Source organism: Podarcis gaigeae (assembly GCF_964106915.1).
Source record: "Podarcis gaigeae genome assembly, chromosome: 3".
NCBI lineage: Eukaryota > Metazoa > Chordata > Lepidosauria > Squamata > Lacertidae > Podarcis > Podarcis gaigeae.
The window spans coordinates 52,001,443-52,009,332 of NC_139680.1; the positions used below are offsets into that span (position 1 = coordinate 52,001,443).

Consider the following 7,890-nt stretch of genomic DNA (forward strand, 5'->3'; position numbering starts at 1 on the left):
TGGGGCCTCCCGCTGCCATTGTGCTGCCGGAGCACGATTTTTGTTCTCATCCTGAAGCAAGGTTCTTAACCCGAGGTACTACTTTCTGGGTTAGCAGAGTCTGTAACCCGAGGTACCACTGTACATTCTTACAGCAGCTTTCTATGTCTGTCTGTTTAGGAATTTTTCAATGTAGCTTACTTCCAGGAAAAGTAAAACTTCTGTCTAAAAAGTTATTGCATTTACAATAAGATTTGAGCCTGACTTTATTTGTTGAGTTGGATTCAGATATAAACTTTCATGAACAGAAAGGCTCCATCTACCCACAGAATGTTTTTGATCCCATGAAGGAGTTTTAAGTAGTGCAAAAGGGAGGAGGCTGTTTTTGCTGACTTTCTCCTCCTCCAGCAGCTTCACCTCGCCGGTTTCAATCGGTCTCCCAGTCCTTCGGAAGAGATTTTCAGAGAATGCAAGCAAGCGTCTGTAGGGAAAATTGGCAAAAGTTTCAAAGTTAGCTGAAGAGACTTTAACACATTTCTGTATCTATATTTATAACATTTTGTGAAAATTGCAACCACCAATGATTTTTTTTTTTTAAGAACAGGAAGTACAAAGCCTTGGGAAAACAGCAATCTGCATAGACAAGCTCAAATGATTAAAACATTCCATCAAGTAACAATAAGCTCCATCTATGAGAGGGAAACTCTTCACAAGGATCTTTGAGAAACTGGAGGCTAGATATCTCTTAACCTTGGATTAATACATAGAGATAAATATCACTCTTCCACAATTTCACCTCTTGCCAATTTTCCATTTTTGCTAGTTTCCCAACAAAGGCAATTTTCCAGACCCTGTCATACCATTGCCTCAATGAAAAACCCACTTTGGTTTCTTTCAAACAGCTAAAGATACCAAGAAAAATGCTTATTTAACCCCCCTCCCCCCGCTAAAAAAAGGCAAATTAAAATTGTCTTTATAGTGCTTTATTAACACACTCCTCTAAAATAAGGCAGCACACACTCGTATCAATACATTCAGCCTTCTATAATGTAAATCCCAACTCTACAGATCTAGTGTGAGGAGAGCACAGCTGGTGTGGGCTGCTTCCATGTGACATCCCACACCCCTTGGCCTGTAGTGACAGTGTAGTATTTAGGATTATCCTACAAAGCATGGGGCCATTTTCAATAGCCATGTTCCTAAAACTCCTTATATTGTATGGAAAAACGTGTTCTCCCTAGCAGAGCACGTGTTGCGGTGGAGGATACAAGCCACCTCATTGTTGCTGGGTGGATTTATGGAGGGACCCAGGTAGTGAATTGGTTAATTGGGTCGCTGGGGAGAACTGCTTGTTGCCGATTTTGAAGGAGCGGTCAGAGGTTTTAAATACTGGATGCCCAACTTTGAGCGTTCTCTTGGCTTCCCACCCTCCCTGTATTGGGGGGAGGGGGTTGTTCACTTGACCTTGCTATGCCTGTCATGGGGTCATCTGCTTTGAGGCAGGGGCCTGGTAGGAATTTGTCCATCTGGCTGATTGGCTGGTGCCATTTGGTTTTGCCTACTGCATAGCAAATCGTCACAACTTGTAAGGTTGGCGGTTAGGCATTGGTTCAAATTGGTTGGTGGAGGGGTAAGTGCCTACCCCTCCAATGGTGTGCGGAAAGGGAATTCCGTTAAAGGAATCCAGGGGCTTGCCATTCTTTTTGTCCTTGTCCCTGGCATTGGACTTGGGCCGTGCAAGCCACCAGGAACATGAGGGGAGAAGTGAGGGACTGAGGCCCAGCTTCATTTTCTCCCCAAAATTTGTTTCCCGCATGGGCTTTCGCTGGGATCCGGATGTCAGTTCTGTCCCCTGCGCAAGGACAGATAGTCTGAACCAATGCCTAAGCAACCACTCACTCACATGTATTTAAATAAAGTTGTGGCCAAAATCGTGCCAAAAACCCAAACCAAAATTGATGTGTGATGTGTGAGTTATTGGGGGGTGGCTTGGGGACCTCGACACACAAACCCTTCCTAAGGCCTATGGAAAATATCACCCTTGTGATGCAGAGCTCACTGTTACACTGCTATTTCAACTATAGACTGTGACTCATGCTGCTGTTCTAGACTCCTTTTTACAATAAAGCTGTTCCTCAGTTAAGCAACAATGTTGGCCGGGCTTCTTCTCTGAAATAACCAAACATTCTCCTACAGCTACTTCAATTTCACTGACCCATGTTCCTTGCGTCCCGCATAGCGCAACACACTAAACTAGTTCCAGGCCCTCTATGCCAAGCATTCCAGGAAACCTACATTTGGACGTTTCCTTAGAAAGCAGGAGTCTGAGGGTGCCATGCTTTGTAGAATAACACAGAATGCCTCCTTGTGGGCACCAGCCAAGACCCAAGATCCTGAAATGTGGCATGTTTTCTTCTGTGCACGCTCACAGATCGGGGCATGGCAGCTGCAATTCCCTGTAGCTACAGATGCAAGCGTGCACAGTTCTTTCGCATTCATTGTTGTGTTTGAAAAATGGAGAACACTCAGAATGTATCCTCCCCAAGACAGTGAAAACGCTGCTGATTTAATTGTAACGCAGGACACGATGCAAGCTCTTACCTGTCTTAAGCACCCCAGGTGCTCCTGTGTTTAAATACGCCTACCATGGATGCTGGCCCAGACGCAGCAAGAGCATGTCTGTGATTGGCTTCCCTCATGGCCTGCGTTCAGCTGGACCTGAGAAATGATTTATAGCAGGATTGTGTAACTTGTAACAATATATGGAAAACGTGGGTTGGAGTATATTGACCAGACCACAGAGCACAAGACACCAGCATTCCAGGGACATGACTGTTAAAGATGGACAAATCCTCGGGTTTTGGCAGCCGTTATCTCAGCTACATTTTTATTTCAATATACTGGCAGAACTTTCTGTATCACGCTTTAGCAGATACACATTCATTCTTTCACAGGAGTTGTAATCATTTATGCATATAGCCGAACATGCTGTTTGTTTGTATACATTAAGTAGTTACTCGGAAACTTTCACTTCCTTTCTGTCGTTTTACTGGGGCTTTCTCCTTTTTCACAAGCCTCCATGCAGAAATCACAAACTGAAGTGTCCATATTCCCATAAGTGAAAGATGTAAAGGCATGTGTCAGCGAGCAACTTTAAAAAACCCCAAACCTTTTCTAGTTTAACTCAGCCATTCATGGCCAGAACCAGCAACTTGGTCACCAGCACCCAAAATCCCCTTATGGCTGGGGCTGATGAGAGTTGTGGTCCAAAAATTCTGAGGGGCACCACTTTGGCAAAGACTGCCTTTTAGTGAATTACAATATAAATAATAATAATTTATACAGTATATTTCAGGCAATCAAATTGTTTTACATACATTAGTGTGTTAATAAATTGTTACCTTTGAGCAATTTATTTATTATAGACTGACTTGATTTATTTCTTTGCATTAAGAACTGAAGTCATAATGGTATGGCTATTTACCCTTTGGTACCTGGTCTTTCCCACAACTAAGAGAAACTAATATATGTCTACTCCCTATATTAAATGCGGGGCCCTTTTTGTTTTGTATGCGTTGCTTTTGGGAAAGTATGACTTATATTAACCCAGCTTGCTAAGCAAAATGCCCTCTTGGCTATCAGCCCAGAACAGCAACTATAAACATATGTTTAGGTTTCAAGCTGCATTATTCTCCAGATAGTTTATCATTTCCTCACTGAAGTCGTTTGATTTCACGCTATTCATCAGACCTGTGCAAATAAATCACATCCTACAGGCCTTTAACAGCTTCCCCAGGAGAGCCAGAGTGCCCATCTTTTCTCTATTTGGAAGCAAGACCTCAAAGGATAACTTAGCAGGCATTTGAAATGCTTACTTGGCTTCCCACAGCTTTCGACTGCATTTGTCTTACCTCTTTACACCCTATAACTGCACTCCAAGATGTAAGTTATATTGGACTCAGGGGAGCCCAATTTCCAGGAAAACATTTTTAGGATTATTAGTATGTTAGATATTGCATCAGCTGAATTTGTCAATAAATAGTAGAATTCCTCTTCAGAGGGTAGAGAGCAGAAGGCAATGCTAATAAAATTAGGAGAGAAAATATAATCAATGTTCTGGTTAATTGTATTAAGAAAAATGTCTTGAAGGCACCTGTTGCAGTGCAGACTGAACACTTGTTCAAAGTGCTTGGCTCCTGCTCATTGCATAGATCATAGCTACCCAACATAGTGCCCTTTGGATGTTGCTGAACTACAACTCCCATCAACCCTTACCATTAGCCATTCAAGCTAGGGCTGATGGGAATTGTAGTCAGGAACACATAGAGAACACCCCTAGCTCGGATGGAAAGCCATTGGGACTATAGACAAGGTTGTGGGAAACCCAAAGCACGTGGACACCTGTCAGTGCTCATATGCATCAGCTGAGCCATAAGGACACTATTTCATACAAATGGCTGGGTAGAAAACACAGACAATGCATGAAGTGGGGCCAAAATCAAATATTTGCTTCATTCTGAGGCCATTTCAGATATGGCTTCCAAGCATTGATTGAATAATTGGGGAACAGGTTTGTGCTTGCTGTCCTGTTCCACTTTCCGAAACCTCTGTGCATTCAACAATGGTGCGAAAGGGGTTCCTATATGCAGATAATTTTACCCAAGTAAGATCTCCCCCAGGGCTGGATAAGGAGAACACGAGGGCTGCATCTGGTCCTTAGGCCTGAGGTTCCCATGCCAGCTTTATAGCATCCTAATTCATTATTATTGATAGTCTTAGTATTATTTTGCTACTGTTTGAATCACCACTCACACATGCCTCAATATGGTTTACAGCCATGCAATTAAAAACAACTAAAGATAGCTTTTTAAACAATACAAAACCCCAACTAAAGATAGGTTGTGACAGTGTGCCAGAACCATTGTCTTCCTTCATGGAAAGAGACAGCTACTCTGTTCTTTTGCCAAATGCACAAACATCTTCAGAAGATCCCTGATTGAGCAAAGTACTGCAAAATCCATGTACACTCCGACATCTCTCTGAGGAAAATGGGGACATTCTATTTAACAAAAACAACAACAACAACATTTATACTCCACCAATCTGACTGGTTTGCCCAGTCACACTGGGCAGCTTCCAACATACCGTACATAAAAAGCATTAAAAAAATTAAACATTTAAAAAAACTCTATACAGGGCTGCCTTCAGGTGCCTTCTAAAGGTTGTATCTTTTCTCCCTAGCTTGGGGGTCGCATAAATCTATAACCTCCAGCATTTCTCCAATGAAAATAGGGATGTCCTAAGGAAAAGCAGAACATTATGGGATCAAATCAGAAACTGAGATGGCTTCTGTAAATCTGGGACTGTCCCTGGAAATAGGGACACCTGGAGGGTTTGCATCCACCTAGGCCCAAATTTGATACTGCATGAAGCTTTCAAGCTGAGGACTCAGGCAACATCTCTCTTGTGCCACAGACTGCAGGCTTAAATCAATTCTATGTGAGCCTGCCATATTAAAAAAATAATAATACACCAATACGAACACAATACAGAGCACGTAAACAAGCGACTAGGCTTAACAGTTCACAATGACTGAGGGGCAGCTTTGCATCAGACAATGAGACCTGCATTCTGTGTGCAGATTTTTTTTTTCTGTTTTCACTACTGTTTTTGTCTTCTGTGTCAGCACGCTGCCTGGTCTTAGCAAGTCTGACATAAACTGTAAAAACAAGTTACACAATGTTCTTCATCAGAAGACCTCATCATTTTGTTTTATTTCTGCCCTGAGCATGCCACAAAGCATGACTGAAACCCAAACCAGATCCCTTTTTTGTGATGGAGCTGTTACCTTTCCTCTCTATTCTTACTGACTGAATTTCCATGTATATTTTCTACTGGTTTTCTACTGGTATGATTTCCCCATTTTATTCTTTATCAATCTAATGGGAATCCAGTTGTCAGATATGCTCACTGTATCTCAAAACTGGGCCTGAACTCAGACTGGGATGAGTCAAGTTTGATCCAAGAGGACCTGCATTTGAGCCAATGACCCTAACCCCCCAAAAGGTGTACTGGTGACTGCATGGTAGTTGGCATAAATCTCTGGTTCAGGTTGTTTCTTTCCAGGTGTGGCCACATCTCAACGTCCAAGTATCGCTTCATCATGCAACGATGTGTTCCCCATACTGTGGTTCGCCCCAGTGAACCCTCCTTAGTTTGCATGAACCAGACAGGATGGACAAAGGTCAATAAAGGATGTAACAGGCTGCACAGGTGGAAGTATCTTGTCCAAAGTTGTGACCCAGGAGTCAGCAACCTTTTTCAGCCATGGGCCGCTCCACTGTCCCTCAGACCTTGTGGGGGGCCAGACTATATTTTGAAAAAAAATAATGAACGAATTCCTATGCCCCACAAATAACCCAGAGATGCATTTTAAATAAAAGGACACATTCTACTCATGTAAAAACACGCTGATTCCTGGACTGTCTGTGGGCCAGATTTAGAAGGCGATTGGGCTGGGTTTGGCCTCTGGGCCTTACTTTGCCTACCCATGTTGTGACCCAAGTAATGTTTCATGCAACCAAATAACCACATCAATAAATATTCCAACCCTGCCTGCTTTAACAGCATGCAGAAGGTGCGGAAAAGGTGTTCCCCTTGTGCTGAATGTGAGAATAGCACACACTCAGCCTAATGGACAACTGGTGGATCCCATAGGGAGGGTGGGCAAGTCTGGACATGCTTGTCTTTCTAGATCCAAAGAGACCAGGAGCAGAGGGCACTCTACCTGCCAAAGAGTTGTCTATCCTTGCACTGGCCCTGCATGGTGTCATCCTGGCCCCAATCTAAACCAGAGTAGCAACATTACTCAAAAATGTTCCCCCATCAGACATCACTGCAAACAATTTTTACCACTAACTTAATAGTCACTCACAATACCTTCTCTTCCATAAATACGTCTGAATTGGGAGACACTGCAATCTTTTCTAGGCTACGTGGGTTTTTAATTTGAAGTATAAATGCTGGAGGTGAAAAGAAACCTATTTCACCTTGTGAGGGATTTGCATGTCCTTAAGCTGACGTTGGGATCACTTCAGGTTAAAGTCCCATTTTTTTACCGGGCCCGGGGGGGGGGGGGACCCTAAGTTTCATTATGAATACAAAATATTGAGAAGACGAAAAGTGGAACTATGTACACAGCTTCTAACAGAGCTACAAATTGCCTGTTAAGCATCAGTTGACCCACACAATGTCAAATACACATTTGAAAGCATATAACTAGGGACCTTGATTTATACCTTTCAGAAGCATATTACATTTTACTCCCTACAGTCCTTAGAGACCCATTGGTTAAATGCAGCAAGTTTACTCTAAAATACTGCCAGGCTATTTTAGCACTGCATTCAGGAATTAAGCCCATGCTGCGGTTCATATTACTTTGAAGCCATTAACAAGAAAATACATTGCAGTAAAGAGTTTCCACCAGAGCAGTCTCTCTTGTATTAAGGCATAAAAAAGGGCTTACTGATGTATTGAAATGAAGAATTTATTAACGATAGGTAGCTTCTTGGGCTTCTATGTGTTTAGTGGGTGAAGGAGCAGAATGTTCCACAGGGTATGGGAGGAAATGGATGAAAATTGGTAAACAAGAACAAAAATACATGTTACAAATGGCTTAGGGAGGCAAGAATGCAAACAATCCACATTTCCCATCAAAACTGATAGCCTTCCACAAAAGAAGAAGAGAACTATGGATACTCTCAGTATGCTATAATCCGACATTTGCTTAACAATATATGATATAGTATACAATTTTATTTCAGGAATATTTCATAATCATGAAATTTACAGGAATAAACATTTTTTTGAAATGGGGAAACAAGAAGTAACAAATTCGAATCAAAGGCTGAC

At 42.3% G+C, this 7,890-nt stretch overlaps 1 long non-coding RNA gene across 1 annotated transcript; it reads right to left on the minus strand.

Annotated features, from left to right (window-relative positions):
- Window positions 1-227: 227 nt before the first annotated feature.
- LOC310841051 lies at window positions 228-7,595 on the minus strand. The gene is made up of 4 exons (XR_014562300.1): window positions 7,505-7,595; window positions 3,891-4,060; window positions 2,581-2,697; window positions 228-460 (listed from the first exon to the last, which is right to left on the minus strand). It is a non-coding gene; the product is annotated as an uncharacterized lncRNA (long non-coding RNA).
- Window positions 7,596-7,890: the final 295 nt, after the last annotated feature.